General features: G+C 41.8%; 1 pseudogene; it reads right to left on the bottom strand.

Moving 5' to 3' along the window:
- Window positions 1-4,447: 4,447 nt before the first annotated feature.
- On the bottom strand, window positions 4,448-4,936 carry LOC109393346 (transcription factor BTF3 pseudogene; annotated as a pseudogene).
- Between the last annotated feature and the right edge of the window lie 16,628 nt (window positions 4,937-21,564).

The raw sequence follows: 21,564 nt of genomic DNA, 5'->3' as shown, positions 1-21,564 counted from the left end.
CAACACTCAGTTTTTCCTGTGTCTCTTAGACTATTTCTATTTACATTTCTCATTTATTCAGTTTTTTAGAATCCACGTATAAGTGAGATAATATGGTGTATGTCTTTCTCTGACTGACTTATTTCACATAGCATAATGTTCTCTAGGTCCATCCATATCATTACGAATGGAACAATTTCCTTCTTCTTTATAGCTGAGTAATACTCCATTGTGTAAATGTACCATAGTTTCTTAATCCAGTTGTCTACTGATGGGCATTTCGGTTGTTTCCAAGTCTTGGCTATTGTAAATAGCGCTGCAGTAAACATAGGGATGCATATATTTTTTCAAATTAGCATCTTGGGTTTCTCTGGATAGATACCCAAGAGTGGAATTGCTGGGTCATACTGTAGTTCCATTTCTAGTTTTTTGAGATACCTCCATACTGATTTCCATAATGGCTGCACCAATCTGCAGTCCCACCAACAGTGCACCAGGGTTCCCTTTTCCCCACAACCTCGCCAGCACTTGTTGTTTGTTGATTTATTGATGATAGCCATTCTTACCAGAGTGAGGTGGTATCTCATTGTGGTTTTTATTTGCTTTTCCCTAATGATTAGTGAGGTTAAACATGTTTTCATATGCCTGTTGGCCATCTGTATGTCCTTTTTAGAGAAATGCCTCTTCATATCCTCTGCCCATTTTTTAATTGGGTTGTTTGAATTTTTGGTGTTGAGTTGCATGAGTGTAAATTTTGGATATTAACTCCTTATCAGATATATTGTTGAACAAACAACTTCTCCCATTCAGTAGGCTGCCTTTTTGTTTTATTGATTGTTTCCTTTGCTGTGAAAAAAATTTAAGTTTAATGTAATCCCATATGTTTATTTTTTCTTTTATTTCCCTTGCCCAAGGGGATATATCAGTTAAAATATTACTGAGGGTAATGTCTGCAAATTTACTCCCTATATTTTCTTCTAAGAGTTTTATGATTTCAGGTCTTACATTTAAGTCTTTAATTCATTTTGAATTTGTTTTCATACATGGCATAAGGAGGTGGTCCAGTTTCATTTTGTTGCATGTGTCAGTCCAATTTTCCCAGCACCATTTATTAAATAGACTATCTTTATCCCAATGTAAATTTTTGCTTCCATTGTCATAGATTAAAGAACCATATATGAATGGATTTATTTCTGGGCTCTCTATTCTGTTCCATTTATCTATGTGTTTATATCATTGTTAAAGTTCTTACTAAGTTCCTTGAGTATTCTTATAACCACTGTTTTGATCTCGTTATCTAGTAGGTTGCTTGCCTCCATTTCATTTACTTTTTTTCTGCAGTTTTCGCCTGTTCTTTCATTGGGACACACTTCATTGTTTCCTCATTTTTGGCTGCCTCTCTGTGTTTGTTTGTATGTATTAGGAAGATCTGCTATGTCTCCCAGTCTTGTCCAGATGGCCTTATGTAGTAGGTGCTTTGTGGGGCCCAGTCGTACAGTCTTCCTGGTCACCTGTACTGGATGCTCCAAGAGTGTCCCTTGTGTGGGTTGTGTGTGCCCTCCTGTTATAGTTGAGCCTTGGTTTCTTTTGGCACATCAGTGGGTGGGATTGACCCTCAGCCTGGTTTGCTTTGTGGTTTGGCCTTGTCTACAGATTACAGGCTATTGTGTGGGGGCTTACCCCACTGAGTGGGATTTGCCCTAGCAGGCTCTGGTGCATATTGAGACCGTCCTTTTGGTGTGCTTCTTGTGGGGCTAATTGGGTGGTTCTCTGCTGTGGTCTGAAGCCAACCTCCAAGTATGTTGGTTCTGAGCCCTCTTGCGAGGGTCTCCAGTGGAGGCCAGGTCACCCACTGCCTGTGACTACCTGGTAAGAGCTACAAAGTGATCCAAGTTTGTTTGCTGCCTGTGCTCAAGTTGGAGGCATGTAGGAGAGGCCAGGCTGCAAACCAAAGAAGGCTGTGCTAAATACCAGGCCTGGGGTAGCTCTGCAAAATTCCAGGACACTCTGAGCTGACACCTTCCTGCTCCCTTAATGTTCAACTGCTGATAAAGCCTTGTATGGTATGCTAATTGGGTGAGGCAGGGTCTCAGGGAGTCACGAGAGTAGGAAGAGTTGTGGTCACCAGGTTAATGTAAATTCTGGTTTGATGCCAGTGCTGAGCGTGATGCTACTCAGCAAGTATCAGAGCATACTGAGGCAAGTCACCACCTGCCTAGGGTCTGTAGTATGCTGATAGTTTTCTGAGAAAGACTGCAATGGATTCAGGGTTGGCTACTCTTGGAGAAAGTCCCTTGGTAACTGGAGGAGTTGGGTGGGGTGGGTCCCAGTGAGTCAGCAGGGTGGAAACTGCAGAGCTCACTAGACCAATCAGATTCTGATTTGGCCACGTGGGGGCAGGCTCAACATAGGAAAGATGGCATCTGTCTGCCAACTGCACAGGAGTAGAACTGCCTCAAAGGGAAATGGAGACTGTCCTCCAGCCCTCAGCTCACAGCAACACAAATCAGTCTGTCCCTTATGTATCTCCAAAACTCCCCGAGTGACTGTCCCTCTGCTGGTGACCAAGGTGATCTCCTGGGCATGAAAGAGTCTGTGCATGGGCCCCTTAAGAGGCTGCCTGGGTTTCCCACTGCTTTCCATCCCACCCAGATGGTTGGAACCCCCACTGTTTTTCACGGCCAGATGTTGTGGAGGCTCCCCTTCCTGGCATCAGTACTCTGGACTGGGGAAGCCAGTGTGGGGATGGGGTCTCTCGCTCCTCTGGAGAGAACTTCTGTGGCTGTGATATCCCTCCCAGTTTTCAACTGCTGCACAGAGGTGTGGGGTTAGCCAGTTCCATGTCTCTGCCCCTCATACCAGTCTTGACTTGGCTGCTTCTTTATATCCTTAGTTATAAAACTTCTGTTCAGCCAGACTTCAGATAGTTCTCCAGGTCAATTGTTCTATAATTTAATTGTGATTTCAATGTGTTCATGGAAGAAAGCAGGCACATTGTTTATCTACTCCATCACTTTGGATCTCCTGGTTTCTCCTGAAAAGATAATTCTTGAGCCAACAAAATGCATTGGCACCTTTATTGAAAATCATTTGATTATAAATGGCAGGGTTGGCATTCAGTTCTTTCTTTGAAAATCATTATATATATATATATATATATATATATATATATATATATATATATATATATATATATACTGGTAACCACTTTGAGCATCTCTTGTAATTGCAGAAGTCAAATGTGACTTGTATTCATCTTTTGTTATCGATATATATTGATTATTACGATTTTAATGCAGCTTTATTTTCTTAAATTGTGTATACATTTTTGGCACCGTGTGTGTGTGTGTGTGTGTGTGTGTGTGTATCAAAAGTAATATATGTTGGGCTGGCCGAGTGGCGCGATGGTTAAGAACTCGCTTGGGATGCCAGAGGGCCCCGGTTCGGATCCCACATATGAGGGCCAGTGACACTGCCCTCCACAGCTAAGATGCTGAACAACAGCTCAACCTGGAGCTGGGCTGCCGTGAGTCACCGGCGACGGCACAGGCTGCAGCCCCTGTGGCAGTAGGTTGCCATGGGCTGCCGTGTGTAGCCAGCAGCCAGCGTGAGCGGCCAGCAGCCAGCATGAGTGGCCAGCAGCCGCAGTGAGCGGCCGTCCAGAAGCCGGCGACTGATCTGCCTCACCCGGGAAGAGCGCAGTGATGGTGCCAACTTGGGCCAGTGAAGCAACGTCCTCCACAACTAGACTGAAGAACAAAACGACAGCAACTTGTCTGTTCCCCTTCCCCCAATTCCCCAGCACTGTTCCCATCTCCCAATTCCCCAATAAAAAATCTTTAAAAAAAAAAAAAGTAATATATGTTGATTGCAGAAAAATACATGTGAGCAAAAATGGAGATCACATATTCCACCTTCCAATCTCAAGGTCACACACTGCAGTAATGTTAACATTTAAAAAATATCCACCTGGACTGTTTACAAAAATGATGTCATACTATAATGTTGATTTGCATCATGCTTTTAACAAAGCCTCACAGTATCATGGACTTATTTTCATGTCAATAAATATAGATCTATATCACATTTTGGTTTTACTGACTTCATGACAGTCCTCATTTTTTGCCCCTTCCCCTATTGTTGAATATTAGGTAGCTTTCCCATTGTATTATACCTGCCACAAACACCCCTATGCATACATCTTTTTTTTTTACTAGGCAAAGAACTTTATTAACCTTGGTTTCAAACTTTATTCCCAAGCTTCTTCACCTTAATTAGCTGCAAAGAATGATTTGTGTATAAGCAAAAACTGAAAAGAGCTGCAGTGTCCAAGGGGCTTGGGCTTAAAAATATTAGAGATTGAGATTTTATCAGATCCATGAACAAAATTTAAAAAAGCAGTCATAATATAAAATAGCGGCTCCCAGTAACTTCTTCAAGTTTTATTTTCTTCAGGAGTTGACTCAGTTCAGTTTGCTTCATTCTTGGAAGCCTCACCGAAATTCTCCACAAGATCTGGAACTTCATCATCATCCTCCTCTCCGGTAGCAAGTGGTGCTTTTCCATCCACAGATTGTTTGGGCAGAGCTTCAGCCCGTCTCCTTAAACTAGTCAGACTGTCTGCACCAAGCTGGATTAAGATGCTGGGTAGCATTTCTGTCAGCTGCTTGGTTTCAACATGGCCTGTGATGGTGAAAGTGTTCGCTGCCAGAGAGGCTTGAACTTTAGGGTTGTTAAAATGGATCACTGTTCCTTGGTTTGTGAACATATTCACATCTTCAATACCAGAGATATTGTTTACCCCTAACTTCTTTAAGGAGAACTGAAGTTTTTTATCATCTGCTGTAGCTGTTCTGTGAACCACCTTCTTCTTTCTGCGAGCAGTTCTTTTCCCACCAATGCGCACTTGTGCCTGCAGTTTGGCACATTTCTCCTGGTTCATGATAGTTTATTTCATCTTGTTGGAGAGGAAACGGGTCCGCGCGGGGGACTAGGGTTGGTGCCCTGGGGGTCTTGGGCAGACCAGCTGAGAATAAACACACACATGCGGGGACGCAAGATGGCAGCTGTGTGCATACATCTTTATACAACTGTCCAGTTATTTCAGAGGTAGCAAACTGCCAACCACTGACTGATTTCTGCTCATAGTTATGTTTTGTTTGGATAGAACATCTTTAAAAACCTTTTTTAAAAAATTCTTTTGAATTTGGATGATGTATTAGGATATATTCCTAGAAATAGGATTGCTGGTCTCATGGCATTTAGTTCTGATTCAGCAAAGCTTTGCTATTTTATTGCCCCGCCAAATGATCATTGGAATCTCTCCCTTGATTAGTGCCATCTTGGGTGGGAGGAAGATAGAGAAGATGCAAGCATGAGAATTTTTCTCTGAGTTCACTGATGATGCGACCAAAAAAGGTCTGTTTGCGGATATAGCATACCAAACTAGGTGGACTACTGTATTAACCATCAGAAGACCTGGGCTTACTTCTAACTCTACTATTATATAGGTCTGTGACTTTGGGTTAGCTATTTAGCCTAAGTTTTATTTCCTTACAAGGTTGTTAGGAAATCAAATGAAATATTGTGTCAATCATATTTTGAGAAGCACAGAGTCCTATACAATTATAAGGCTGTACTATTCTTGTAAATTGCTAAAAGTGTGTTTACAGGGTGTCAAATAGACCTAAGCTTAGAGTGTAAAACGTTGTTCACACTCAGAACCCTGCTTTTAGAGGAGCTACTTTCCAAGGATAGACATGATACCATGTTGCCAGGATCTGATCTGGTGCACTTAAGTTCCACAATCATTTGGGTGGTTTCACATGCCAGATACTGTGGGTATAAAGATGATTATGATTAGTCCCTGTCTTTGCAGTGTTTTACAGTCCAATGGAAAGAGACAAATATGTATTGAGATAATCACAAAACAGAAAGATAAATGATGTAATAGAGGAGACAGCCAAGACTGCAATGCATAGGAGAAATACCCAATGCCTGAAAAGGGGTATTTTGAGGCAGAGTTCCACAAATAACATTGAGGAGGAGAAAGGACCAGGTGTATGTATGTTTGTGTGTGTTGAGGGTGTGTGTGCGCGTGTGCTTGCACACATGTGTGCATGCACATATGTGTATTTGTGCACATATTAGGTGTGTAGTAGCCTATGCCAATTAAGCCAATCTGGGGCTAGGCTTCACCTTAGATTCTGTGTTCATTTCTATACATCTACAATTTCTTTTTTTAGTTTTGTGTTTCCCTTCATTTTCTAGTCAAATTCTTTTTGAAAAATGCTAATCTGGTCTTAGCTGTACTAACAGGAAAAGTGATTTGCCTACATTTATGCCAAGAGACTTGGAGAACCCAGAGTGTTCTGGAAGCCAATCTTGCTGGTGAAATAAAGAGCCTACTTGGAAACTAGAGAAGAGCTTGAAGGCACTCCTTCCTCCCTCGATGCCTGTTTCATCTTGCATTCTTCCTGGATCATTTCCAGATTCATCACCCTCCAACCATTTGTGTGCTGCTGCTGCAGCAACAACTACAGATTTTTTAAAAGAGCTAGCTAAACCTCTTGCCCTTCTCTTTAGCCCAACTCCTTCCCCCAGTTTGGGTCATATGAAATTTTCCACTACCAATTTTTGAAAAAGCAACTATTATTGAAGCCAGAGGAAACAAAGGATGTTGTTTTACTCTTAATGCTTATTAAATTTGGACTTAATCTTCTTCATTGCAATTAAGCATTTAAACCAGCCAATATACTTAAACAAGGTGAAATGAAAAGACTTACTGTAAAAGATGACAGGAGGCTCTTCGGGAAATTAAAATCTCCAGAGAGTTCCAAAGTGAGAGTTACTGAGCCAGGAAGGGGAAAAAAAGAAAATGATTTTTAAAGCTTAATAAACTGGATGCCAGTTAGGGCTCGGGATTAAAAAGCTAGGTGATGTCAGTTTTATCGATGGGAAGAGGGGTTAACCGGAGCCAGGGAACTAATAAGCACTGTATTGTTTCCAGATCCTTCTTTGATTCATTTTTTTTGAAAACTTGGCTGGGGTAACTTTCCTGTCTCAGTTTACCTTTCTGTTACATGGAAAGAAACCGATGATGAGGAGGAAATGCCTACCTGCTTACGTAAAGGTTCATAAAAGGTCTTTCCCTATTTACCAAGCCTGTCACCTTTAAGGCTGTACCTTGAGTGACCCTATCTAGTGTTTACAGACTGAGACTATGCCATCTCAGAAGGGAAGATGCCAAAGCTACCTAATAACCCAACACAGACTTGGGCTGGGAAAACGACCTGCGGGGTTCCATAAGTGCCTGATTTTCTGTCACCTTTTTGAACAGAGAGCCTTTTCCCAGAGTTCCTCCTTTCCTCCCAACCCCTGCTTTCTCCCAGGGCCAACTGGTAGCAGCCCTAAGGCATGGGAAGGAAACCTCCCAACTTGGGAGGTTTTCCACGTCCCCAGTTTCCATCAGCCAGAAGTTTGATTTACTGGCACCATCTGTGGGAAGAAAAATGGCCCCTTCTGGCTATGCTGTTCAGATGCAAGGAAGGAAGAAAAATAGAAAAAAATGGAAGAAGGCAGATTAGTAAATCAATAAATACCCCAGTGACATAAAACAAATGAACAAATAAAAATTCCTCACAGGAAGGTGGCGGATGTCCTGAGATGGTGATGTTGAAGTAGAAGGAGTGACAATTCTTTTTCTTTAGCCCAAGGATAATCTCTTAAATTCTGGGTACAAACAATACAGTATAACTCTTATGGTTGCCATGACGACGCAAATCCCACTCCTCTGATGTCAGGCTGCCCCCCTCCTTCGGAATCCAGAATGCAGTAAATGCTGTGCTTGGTTTCAAGGGCTCATTGATGGGCTCGTTTAATAGCTCCTGTCTCCTAGGAGTGTTTGTTCCAGACCCCTAAGATCACATTCCTTTTGAGGAAGAGGGGCCTGATATTTGGGAGGCTAGACCAGGACGGGCAGTCTATTCCAGTTAGGTATGTGACCTATTTCTGCTGACATCTGGACTAGTCTCTGACCAGTCAAAGGTCCACACCTCTCCTGCCTCCACCTTATACTAGCTCATGCTGTGAGACAAAGTCAGGTCTGCCTTTAGGGTAATACAGAACTAGGACCTGCTTTGAGGAGTAGGCTGTGGACTATGGTATACAGTTGACCCTTGAACAATGTGGGTTTGAACTGTACAGGTCCACCTATTTGCAGAATTTTTTCAATAAATCCTGCAAATGTATTTTATCTTCTTTATGATTTTCTTAATAACACTTTCTTTTCTCTAGCTTACATTATTGTAAGAATACAGTATATAACATATATAACATACAAAATATATGTTAATTAACTGTTTATATTATCAATAAGGCTATTGGCAGTTAAGTTTTAGGGGAGTCAAAAGTTACACGCAGATTTTTGACTGCGCAGAGGTCAGCACCCCTAACCCCTGCATTGTTCAAAGATCAACTGTAATTTGAAGCCCTCCTGCCAAAAATCTCCTCCCCAGTTGGCCTGCCTGAAACTCCTTTTATTAGAATCATTTTTATTGATGAAAACTTTAAAAGTAGTTGCCAAATGAAAATGTTCCCTGTGCATGATAAGAATAACTAGCTTATAACACCCTAGTGTAAATTAGAAAGGGAAGACAGAGCTCTTGATGGGCCAGGACACAGGAGAGATCAATTTTCATGGAAGGAAGGGAAAGGAAGGAACAGTTTCATAACACTAGGCACTCCTCAGTACCCACTGTCTTTTCACATTCCTCCCAAGCCTATACCCCTTTCTATGTCCTAGTTCAGTAAGCCTGGAAGGCATTCCTGATACCTCCCTCTTACCACTGAAGTCCAACTAATCATTAATTCATGTCGATTTTAACTTTTAACATCTTTCAAAGCCATCTACTTCTCTTCATCTCCATAGTCACTACCTTAGTCCAGACAACCAGCATTTCTCATCTGGGTTACTTTACTGCATAAATCTTCTCACATACCTCCCTGTTCAATTTTTCCCCTTTTCCCGCCCATTCTCTACCTTGTAGCCAGAGTGATCACTCTAAAATGAGAATGCGACCGTGTCATTCTTCTGATTAAAACATTTCAATGGGGGCCGAGTTGCTCAGTTGGTTAAGAGCACGAGCTCTGAGCAACAGGGTTGCTGGTTAAATTCCCACATGGGCCAGTGAGCTGCGCCCCAGCTGAGCTGCCACTGAGCTGGTGAGGGTGCTTGCTCTTAGCAGCAAGGTTGTCAGTTCAACTTCTGTGTGGGATGGTGAGTTGCACCCCCCCACACTCTCTCCCCACACACACAGAACTAAGATTGAATATGGCACCTTGAGCTGAGCAGCCGTGAGTTGCCGACGGGAGGTCAGATGGCTCAGTGTGCAACAAGGTTGTCAGTTCGACTCCTGCATGGGATGGTGGGCTGCGCCCCCCACAACTAGATTGGAAGTGGTGACTGGACTTGGAGCTGAGCCTGCGTGCTCCACAACTAAGATTGAAGGACAACAACTTCACTTGGAGCTGATGGATCCTGGAAAAACGCAATATTGCCCTTCCCCAATTCCCCAACACTGTTCCCCTCTGCAATTCCCCAATACAAAAAAAAATCTAAAACAACCCCAACATTTCAATGGAGTCCTGTTGCTCACTGGGTAAAGTCCAGCCTACTTAGCACAGCTTTCAAGACCCTCCAGACAAAACCCAGCTCCTGCATCTCCAGGTATTTCATGTCTTCCACACCAAGCCAACACTTCCCACTCACCTTACGATCTGGCCACAACTAACTGTTTGTTGTGATTTGTTGAACTCGTTATGTTTCTGATCTATTGCTCAAGGGGATTGATCTCCCTGGAACCCCTTCCCATTTCTTCCCCCTCCATCTAAATAGTTTGATTCTATTAGTCTTTCAAGCGTCAGCTAGTGTGTCACCTAAGTCTTTCTTGACCTCTTCCCTCCTCCCAAGTGTAGGTTAGTTAAATTTCTGTCAGGTACACACAATGTTTATGCATCTCTCAGGAAATGAACCAGCCACATTGTTTTGTAATTATTGTTGACTTATCTGTATCTCCCAGTAGACTGTGAGTTTCATGAGGGCAAAGACTGTATCATTATGCATCGTTATATCTCTAGCCTCTAACACGGTATCTGTCAATCAGCAATACTCAGTAAATATTTGTTTAATGAATGAACAATATCCAGATGGTATGGATAAGCTATGGGAATAGCTGCCATTCTTGGTAAGGAAGAGGCGGCAAAAGGGAAAACTGAAACTCAAGGGGAAAAGGATAAATAAAAACTCAGAAAGATTTTGGAAAAAGAGTGTTTGAGGCAGAGCAATGTACATCAGATATTAAAACATGTTATGATGCTACCTTGGGTTCTCAAGAAAAAAAGCAATGTCTATTAAGAATCCATAGTACATGTGGGAAATTAGTATATTTTAAAGAAGGCATGTCAGATCAATGGGGGAAAAGATGGATTATTCAAAAAATGTATTTGTATAATGGGCTAGCTGAATTCTCTAACTTGCTTTTTACATCAAAATTAATTCTAGATGAATCTAATATTTTAATGTGAAAAATGAAATCTTAAAAGTACTAACAGAAAATATGGGAGAATTTAAATACATATAATCCTGGAAAGGGGAAGGCCTTTGGTAAGCAGGTGACAAGTCCAGAAATTATTTTTAAAAATTGATAAACGTGACTACATAAAAATTTAAAACTCCTGCACAGCAAAAAATACATAAACAAAGCCAAAAGACAAGTGACAAACTGCAACAAGTTATTTGCAACACTTACGAGAGACAAAGGACTAACTTCCTTAATTTCCAAAGAGCTCTAAAAAATCAACAAGAAAATTACCAAAATCCCGAAGACAAACAAGCAAATGATATAAACAGGCAGTTCACAGAAAAAGAAGTACAAATAGAAAATACACACATGAAAAGATGTTCAGCCTTGCTCCTAAACAAATAAATGCAAATCCAAACAACAAGATGTCCTTTTTCCACCTAAAATACTGACAAATATTTTAAAAGATTGAAAATATCCAGTGTTGATGAGGGTATAGGGAAACAGGCAATTTAGCTACTACAGTTGACTCTTGAACAACATAGAGTTTAGGGACGCAAGCCCCCTGCATGGTTGAAAATTCATGTATAACTTAAGTCAGCCCCTCACATCCATGGATTCCCTGTGCAAGATCAAAAATGCTGTTTCGATTCGTGGTTGGTTGAATTCATGGATGTGAAACCCAAGGATATGGAAGGCCAAGTGTATATTTATTGAAAACATCCACATTCACAGTTCAAATCTGTGTTGTTCAAGGGTCAACTGTATAATTTTTAATGTACATATCCTCGACCTAGCAATTCCACTTACATAGTACAGTAAGCACACAATAAATGGTAGATATCATTGTGATTATTGTGCACAAAGACGCATTTATTAATATAGTCATTGCAATGTTTATAATAGCAAAAAAACCCCACTCTAGAAACAACCTAAATATACATCAATAAGAAACTTGTTTAATAAATTATAATAGTGTAGTGCTAGGCAGCCATTAAAAAAGAATAAGATGAGATACATCTATATGGACCAATATGGATAAATCTCTAAACTATGGACTATGAAATATATGATTCCATTTGTGTAAATAAGAAAAGAAATATGCCTCCATAGACACACAGGAGTATGTGTGTATTATATTTTCTTAAAGGTTATTTAAGATAGTATAAATAGTGTTTATCTTTGCAGAACTGGTGGGATAGATGGAAAGAAGAAAGAAAATTTTGCTTTTTATTTCATGCTTTTATGCAGTTTGATTTTTTCCTATTATGTACATATATACTGGATTTTTAAATTTAAAGAAATGATCTGATCTGTCATTGTTCATAACCCTCCAACGGCTTCCCATTTCATGCTGAGTAAAAGCCTAAATCATTCCATTGGCTTGCAAGGTCCTCATGATCTGACCTCTAGATCTGCCATTAGCTCTCCAACCTCATCTCCTACCATACTCTCCCTCGCTCACTCTGCTCCAGTCATGCTGGCTTCCACACTGTTCTACAGACATGCCAGCAACCGTCTCACCTCCGGACTTTTGCCCTTGCTGTTTCCCTCTACCTTTGAAGTTATTCACATGGCTCACTCCCACACTGTCTTTAAGTCTTAGCTTAAATGCTACATTCTCTGGGGCTGGTCGAGTGGCTCAGTTGGTTGAGAGCTCGCTCAACAGTGTGAGCTCTGAGCAACACGGTTGCTGGTTCAATTCCCACATGGGCCAGTGAGCTTCACTCAAGCTGTGCCCGAGCTGAGCTGCCGCGGAGCTACCAACAGGTGGCAGGATGGCTCAGCTAAAAAACAAACAAAACCCCCCCAAAAAAACCCCTACATTCTCAGTGAGGCCTTCTCTGCCCCTCCCCTGTTTAAAATGGTAACTCCTGATATCTCTATCTCCATGTCCTGTGTAATTTCTTTTCCACAGTATTTATAACAATGTATTATACTGTGTATTTATTTTCCTTACTACATCATATCCGCTATTATGTAAGATTCATGTAGACAGGGATTTTTGTCTGTTTTGTTCATATTCATTGTTCTATACCTAATGCCTAGTGTCTCGCAAATAGTAGATACAGTAGTACCTCCTTATTTGTGGGGAATACTTTCTCAGTGGATGCCTGAAACCACAGATAGTGCTGAACCCTATATATACTATGTTTTTTCCTATACATACATACTTCTATAAAATTTATTGTGTAAATTAGGCACAGTAAGACACTAACGATAGCTAATAATAAAATAGAATTATAACAATATACTATGATAAAAGTATGTGAATGTATGTTCGCTCTCTCTCTCTCTTTCTCTCTCTCAGCTAACTTGATTAAATTTCTTTTTCCTTCTTTATAATTTCACAGATAGAAGATCCATTCTTACCATAGATCTTAGAAACCTCAGCATACAATGATTTTTCTTTGAGTTGTCTTTATTGAGTTGAGAACTTTCACCTTTTCACTCAAAGGAAGCACTTTACAGCTTCTCTTTGGCATATCTGAATTGCTAGCATCACTACTCTTGCTCTTTGGGGTCATTATTAAGTAAAATAAGAGTCACTTGAACAGAAGCACTGTGATACTGTGACAGTTGATCTGATTACCAAGAGGGCTATTAAGTGACTAATGGGTGGGGAGCACATACAGCGTGGAGATGCTGGACAAAGGGATGACTCACATCTTGGGCAGGAGCAGGACAGGTTGAGGTTTCATCACACTACACAGAACGGCATGTAATTTAAAACTTATGAATTGTTTATTTCTGGAATTTTCCATTTTATATTTTCAGACCGTGGTTGACCACTGGTAACTGAAGGCACAGAAAGTGAAATCACAGATAAGGGGAGAGTATTGTACCAAAAAAAAAATTGTTGAATTAATGAATAAATGAGATTTCCAGGCAAGAAGGAACCTAGGAACTCAATCTTCCTTTTGCCTTATCCCAGATCCCCTTTGGGATTCTCTCTTAATCCTTCTACCTTTTGAATTTCCAACTTCTTTAAAGTTGTGCCTGGCTCAGAGCTCAAAAAATATTTGTTGCATAATTTATTTATATGGGCCAATTCTGAGATAAGTGTGATTGATAACTAAAGAGTGAAAGCTCAGGAGTATTTGAATTTTAGTCGGGATCAAAACATATTGTCAAAGGGATTAGCCAGCTTCTTGGTGCCCCTGAGATCTCCATACAGTAAACTGGTGCATTTGTCACAAACACTGAGGACCCATCACCTTCACTTTTCCCCTCCCACTTATTTAATGACCCCCATGGGCCTAGCATTGGCTTTAAGCTTACTGTTCGATTTTCACAGTTCCCAGGGCCTAAAGAGAGTGAATAACAGGAAAAACAAACTCACAGTGCAAATTATGAATATTATTAAAGAAATGTACATATAAATAGGTACATACATGTGTAAATATGTACCTACATTTACATACACCAGTTGTCAGAAATATATCAGGGCAATTTCTAAGTAACTCCCCACAAACAACAGTAATATTTTATATTCTTAAAACAATAAAGTCCTTGAAAAATTCTCAGTCATGCTAAGTCTTATATATCTGATTGGCCAATAAAAAGATAATCCCAGATCCAGGTATTTCTAGGTCACTCAAGGTGGTCTCTTCTTCTCCAGAAAGTCAGGAGACATGATGAAATTTGCTAACATGATTACACCTGGGTATGTGTGGGAGGGGCTAGGGTTGCAATCAACCTCTTCTGTTTTATTCAGAGAACCTATAAACATTGTGTGTGTGTGTGTGTTGTGTGTTTGGGGGGGCATAATTTATCTTGAGTTGTGGGGTTAGAAGTTCTTAGAATCCTCTTAACTCCTACCCAATGTCCATATCAGACACTTTTCTTTCTCCTTAATTGACTCCAATACCCTTCCTTGGCCAGGTTGGAAATTCCTTGTGGAGTTTGGTCATTTCTGGGTGGTGGGAATGCTGGCTACAGAGCTTAAAGATAATGAGAATTTGAATCACCTGGGATATCCAGCAAGACCTCATGCCAATATCCTCCCAAACAAGTGACTAGCAACAAGGTCATATGCATGAAAGTGTTCAGAGAGGAGAAAAACGGTGGAGTCAAATTTGTCAGCTTAAGAGAACCAAGTCATTGGTATGAAAGACTGTCCTATTGTTCAGACCTCAGGTCATGTGACCCTTATAGAGAAGGGACCCTACTTGTACCTCAGTGGTTCTCAAATTTTACCTTGCTTGTTAAAAGTCAGTTTCCTAGGCCTCATTCCCATAGATTCTTATTCAGTTAAGTTGAGGTAGGGCCCATGAATCTGCATTTATCAAAAGCTCACAGGTCTTGCCAATGCTACTGGTTCTTCAAGGAACACACTTTTCATTTTTTAGCTTAGCACTCCTAAAATTTTAATGTGCATAGAAATCACCTGCGGATCTTGTTAAAATGCAGATTCTGATTCATCAGGTGGGGCTGGGCCTGAGGTTCTGCATTTCTAACAGGCTTCTTGGGGTGGCAGTGCTGCTGGTCCACAGACCAACCACACTTTAGCTAGTGAGAGTTTAGTTTTTGTCCCCTGTGATGATTAATTTTGTGACTGGCTCACAGAGTGCCCAGACATTTAGTCAAACATTATTCTGCATGTGTCTCTAGGGGTGTTTCTTGATGAGTGTGTAACATTTGATTTGGTAGACTGAGCAAAGTGAATTGCCCTCCCCAATGTGGGTGGGCCACATCCAATCAATTGAAGGCTTGAATGAAACAAAAAGGTTGAGTAAAAGGGAACTCCTACTGTTTGAAAGTTGAGCTAGCTAGGATATTCATCTTTTCCTGTGTTTGGACCCAAACTGAAACATTAACTTTTCTTTGGTCTTGAGCTTGCTGTGTTTCGACCTGAAACACACACCATCAGCTTTCTTGGTTCTCAGGCATTTGGACTCAGACTGGAACTACACCATTGGCTCTCCTGAGTCTCCAGCTTGCTGATTGTAGGTCTTGGGACTTCCTAGTTTCCATACTTGCATGAGCCAATTCCTCATACTCAATTTCTCTATATCTATCTATCTATCTATTACCTACCTGTCTCTCTGTATCTCTATCTTATTGGTTCTGTTTCTCTGGAGAACTCTAATAGTCCCCAGATATGATTTGAAAATCCAGTCCCCTTGTGACTGGGCATTGTATTTCCATGGTGGGAGATATCAGTTTATGTTAAGGTTCTGGAATCCTAAAGAGTCACACTCTTTGGAATTAGAAGCAGGAACCAAAATCTGCCATGAATTCATGGGTTCCCTGAGCCCCATAAACAATAACGATTAGTGTCTACTGAACTCTCATAGTATGCAAGGAACTATGCTAAATATTTACATGAATTGTCTTTTCTTTTGAAACTCCCAACAGTATTATTATTATGTCCATTTTTTTAATGAGAAAATGGAGACTCAAAGAGTTTTAGTAAGTTAACTAAGTAAGAGACACAACCTTACTCCCTTCTTTAATTTCTAAAAGAAATCTTGGTGTTGCAAAGGGGGGTTTGAACCTAGGCAGTACCACAGCAACCTCAAGCTTCTATCTGTAATATGATACAGTCTTCCCTGCTGGTCATTTATGCCATTGCATGATTCACATGAGGGGCTGAAGGGAGATTCCAAGGCCACATCCATCTGCTAGTTTCCCAGGAGACACACTGTAAAGACTTACTTTGGTTTCCCTCTTCCTCAATGATCGTGGGTTGCTTACACATGAAAATGTGGTCATATCTCTCAACTCTGTATGGCTCATTTTTTAAAAAATTTTATTTCAGCTTTAGAGCTTTTTTTTTTAAAAAAGAATTTTATTGGGGAATTGAGGGGATGGGAACAGTGCTGGGGAATTGGGGGAAGGGGAACAGACAAGTTGCTGTCGTTTTGTTCTTCAGTCTAGTTGTGGAGGACGTTGCTTCACTGGCCCAAGTTGGCACCAGCATTGCGCTCTTCCCGGGTGAGGCAGATCAGTCGCCGGCTTCTGGACGGCCACTCACAGCGGCTGCTGGCTGCTCACGCTGGCTGCTGGCTACACACGGTAGCCCATGGCAACCCACTGCCACAGGGGCTGCAGCCTACGCCATCGCCAGGGACTCACGGCAGCCCAGCTCCAGGTTGAGCTGTCGTTCAGCATCTTAGCTGTAGAGGGCAGTGTCACTGGCCCTCATATGTGGGATCCGAACCGGGGCCCTCTGGCGTCCCAAGCCAGTTCTTAACCATCGCGCCACTCGGCCGGCTCTGTATGGCTCATTTTTGAAACCTGGCAGTATGTTGGATTTCCTTGGCATAAGTGGGTTACAGCCAGTACCTTCTTCAGGTTCATATCAGTTCAGAGATCTGGGCTGGCTGTTTTCAGTAAGCAACAGCATTTATGGACCTTGTGTGTATACCTCAGTATTGCGATTATCGGTAGACATCAGCTTCCAGGAGATAGGATCTAGCACTTCTGATGATGAGCAAGAGGCTTGTAAATTTTAGTCCCAGGCGATGTTTCCTGTCTATGTAGATGGCAGCAAGCAGTGTGATGGACCAGCTGAAACAAACTGTTCCAGGAGTGGCCCAAGTCCATATCCGATAGGAGCTTTCTTTGAAGCTCCCATTTTTGAAACAACCCATTATTCTCAGAGGATAGGAGTATGGTTGTTTCAAAGCCAGAAACAAATCCTCTGTGAGCAGACTAAACCTTTCTGCCACAGAGGTAAAGCCCAAAACTAAAAACTGGCCAAGGAGCTTTGATGATGTCCAATCCATCAGCAAATTCAAAGGCAAATTAGATGGCATGCAGGATGGGGAACAATCAAACCAGTTGAGTCGACTGGGCTCTTAACTGTCAGAATGAAAATTATTTCTCAGTTTAACTGATGGCATTAAGATCACAAGGTACTATGGCCCATTTATGGTGGTCATTGATACATGTACTTAGGGATCGTGTGTGTGTGTGTGTGTGTGTGTGTGTGTGTCCTTGCATCTTTTCTGTGTGGGCTTTGTCTCTTCTCCATGCAATTACTGTTGCACAAACTCAAGTCTTTTGGGCTAGAAGTGTGAGTGGGTTGGCTTAGCATCCATCCTTTGTGCAAAGTAAGGTTTTAGTAAAGAAAAAGAACTGGGGCTGGGTGGCTTATAAGTTCTGACTAGATTTTTGTGGCTTTGGCTATAGACACCTGTGCTGTCAACCCCTCCATTTCTGTAGGTTTGCATTTGATTTCTAATTCCAGCCTTATCTCTGCTAAACTGAGGGATTTGTCCACAATTGGCCAGCTTTGATAGGGAAACACTGGGTTGTCAGAGGCCAGGTGTGGGGGTGGCAGCATCCATCACAGTTCAGGATTCTAGGGAAAGTGTGTGAAGATGGAGGAAGTGTGTGAAGGGAGATGGAGAGTGGAAGACAGGAGGGGAAGGGCAGCCCACTGAGGCTGTTGTGTCCTTCCTGCTTGACACTGCCCTTCTCTTTATTTCCATAACAGAAATGTCCCACACTATATCATGCTAATATCTCAGACTTAGCATGAAGAAGGGTAGCCAGTTCAACTAATTCTCAACCCCCAAGAATAGAGAGGCCAACAGGACCACTAGGCCCAGATCTTGAGTCTAGTGCAGCATCTGATTCTGGCTGATATTCAGGGACCTGTTTGTTTCAGAGAGCCAGATGAGGGTCTCCTCATAAATATTGATCCATCTATCCTACCTTCCCCCTGCACTAACCAAATCTGTAGGTGAAAAGATTTGGGGGAGGGGTGCCTCAAAACCAGAAAGCTGTGTGGGTTTCTTTGAGAGATTTGGGGGCTTGTGAGGTAGCAATCTATAAAGTATTGGAGCCAAATCTGAATATCACCTTAGATCACAGATTTTCACTTATTTTAGTTTATTTTTAATTTATTATGGCGAAAAAAATTTCTTGAGAAGCTTCCTTTATTTAAGTAAATTAAGGCCAGTGTGTATCTTTGTACAAGGGAAAGGGTGTTTTTGCACGGTCTTTTCTTTGGCCTGGTGCCTCTCCAGTCCCCTCCCCCTTTTAAGCAGGAATCCAGGTGTGAGTGTTTTGGAGGGGAGGGGCCTTTTGGGAGGAAAGGAGATGGGACCCCAGGCTTTCTTACCAGAGACTTCATTTTAGAGACATCTGACCAAGTAGATAGGCATAACAACAGTCTCCCAGCAGGAAAGGACACTGCAGACCCCAAGGGGCAGCTCAGTGCAGTGCAAGGGGAGTCAGCCATTCTGGAGGGTTTCTTTTCCTCTGCTCGCACGCTGCTTCTGGTTTCTGCATCTGCATATCCTGTTTTTGTTTCTCTTGGGACTCTAGGCACAACCTCAGTCCCTTTTTTGATTTCCAAAAGAAACCTACTCATCTCCAGTATTCACCAAATATGGCAACACTTTACTGACATTGGAGGGAGGGTATCACGGAGGGGGTCACAGCACAGAGCCTTCTGCCAGCTCCCTTGCACTCTTCTCCCTCTCATTCCTTCTCTGCTCTTTTACCGCCCTTCCTCCTAGATTGTGTTCTTGACTGTCACACAGTTTCTTCTCTTTCCATGAGACACAACATCTAGCAGGTCAATCCATCAAGACCGCAACACAATTATGAAACTTTCTTCCATGTTACTAGTAGCCACCCTCTTTAAAAGTAGGTTGGGATTATAAACAGCTATTTATTTTTGCTGTATCATTTATCTTCATACTTTCCCATAAGACAGATGGAAAAACTGAGGTAATAGCCACCTAGCAATCCAACAGTGTTGCTTAACACCAAGCACAAGTCCTCTGTATATATTAGCCTGGTTCTCTTTTCTTCAGAGCACTCTCTTCTTTGTAGTAGTGTGCCAAACTGTACATATTCTAACGTGGAATCTTTTCTGGATGGTGGATGGTCTTGTTGCTATCCTCTAGGGCTCCATGCTTCTTTATGATCCTAGGAGAAAGCACCATCTCCCCAAGAGTTGAGAGCTCTTAGAATGCAGCCAAAGTCCCTCTTAGAATGCAGCCAAAGTCCTTCCCAGGATCCATGAGAGTTTTCTAGCTTGTTTAGGGCATGTTTGTGACTTTTCAAAACCCACTTCAACATTGGCTGAGAGAAAATAAGTTGAGGAGGGTTGACTGGAAAAGGCTGAGAAAATGACTCTGTCACAGAGTATTTTTTTAAGCCTGATAGCCACCTACCACTGTGGTCAAGGCAGGCAACTAAATGCTTGGCTTGTTCAGAAAAGACCTGTTCCTCTCCTTGCACAAAGAACACCTGCTTCTGAATTCGGTATGCGGGGAGACACAGCAGAGCTTGAGAAGGCCCACAGAGATAGTGAATGCTGATGTGATCATGAAATCTAGGAGAATCTATCAGAGCCCACTCGAGGCTTTGTAAAAGGTCCATTTAGAAAAACGCAAATAGGTGTGATTTTATGCAAGGCAAAACAAGTGTATGGAATTCATTATCCTCAAGAGTTAGTGTAAGCTGAAAGAATGTATAAATACCTTTAAAAAATGGTTAGATGCGTTTATAAATTTACGCATAGCTGGTTATTAAGGGCAACTAGGATGTTTTCATAGAAAGCTGGAAACACAAGAGACTTTAGAGATCAGCTTATTTATACCCCTCCAGCCCCCTCCCCACACCTCTGCCGTGAGGGGGCATCAGAAAGGGGCTCCTGGAGCCAAAGGGGATTAGATGGGAAATGGATGATTCCTAGTGATATCCCAAGTAACGCGCACCCACACCCTCACCCCCAATCTTTTTTTCAAAGTTAAGTTTTCATGGGGATGAGGGAGAAGGGGAAGGGATTGTACAGCATAAATAGATAACTACAATATTGCCACAGGGACATGAAAGGCAGTTCGAGGAATATAATTAATAATGCTGTAAATATTTTGTAGGGTGTCAGATGGTCACACGTCTTGCTAGGGAGACCGCATCATGGATGGGGTAGAGGCTCGATCACTGCACTGTACACCTGAAGCTGATGTTGTACAATATTGTATGTCAACTATAAGTGAATATATATAGATATAGATATAGATATATAGATATATATATTCATGGGATGTGGAGTACAGTGTGGGGTGTGAAGTCAAGGGAATTGTAATAGATATGTATGATATGGGGGGGGAAGTGGGGCGGCGGATTGGGGGAGGGGGGTTGTCACTTTGAGGGGTAAAAAGTATAACTATTGCACTGTGTTGTACAACTAAAACTAATTTTTAAAATAAATTAATTAAAATAAACAACAACAACAACAATAAAGTTAAATTTTTAGAGATGGAGAGAAAGACCAAATAGTTTTAAAAGCCTCTAATTAGCTAGAGGAACCACATAGACTGTGTGTGGAGCTTGTGGGGTGGGGAGGCGGGGGCAAGAAGGCGAATAATCAAACATAGATATGAAAAGAGCCTATTTTACCCTTAGAGAGGTTGTAGTCTAATAAGGGGCATAAATGAGAAAATATTACAAGTTCATGTGCAGCACAACAAGGTATACTGTGGGGTGGGGTATGCAAGGGCTAAGTATTGTGTACAAAGAAAGTGGGAGCAGAGCAAGCTGGTCTCCAGCTATGAGAGAACCTGAAGCAAGTGGCGGCATTCAGCTTAATCACACTAACAGGGGAACAGTTGGCCCTACCATCATTTAGCTGGGCTTACAGAGTCAGTTAAGAGCTCAAGTTCTTCAGAAACAATGTGAATGGTGCCTCCTGGAGTGGTGCATCTCAGCAGCTCTTCTCAAACCACAGCTACTTCGACTTCCCCATTTCCACATGAGAAAATGGAGGACTGGAGAGATGAATGAGTGGACTACTTGGGTCGCACAGCTATTTCATGGCAAAGTGGATCTCTAGTTCACCTCTACCACACTATCTTGTCATGGAGGTTGGGCTATCAAAGGCAGCCCGATCCTCTGACAACACATGCCTAGAGCACCCTTCATCAGGGCCACAGCTAGCCAACACACATTAGAATGAAATGTTTCATTAATTAGAATTAGAAACACTTCTTTCTGTGAAGGAAGGAAAGGGTATCCTTTCCCCTAGGGAGATGCA

The sequence above is a fragment of the Hipposideros armiger genome, unplaced genomic scaffold, assembly GCF_001890085.2.
Source record: "Hipposideros armiger isolate ML-2016 unplaced genomic scaffold, ASM189008v1 scaffold_377, whole genome shotgun sequence".
Lineage (NCBI taxonomy): Eukaryota > Metazoa > Chordata > Mammalia > Chiroptera > Hipposideridae > Hipposideros > Hipposideros armiger.
The sequence above is the reverse complement of the archived record's forward strand: the minus strand, read 5'-3'. Positions and strand labels throughout refer to the sequence as shown.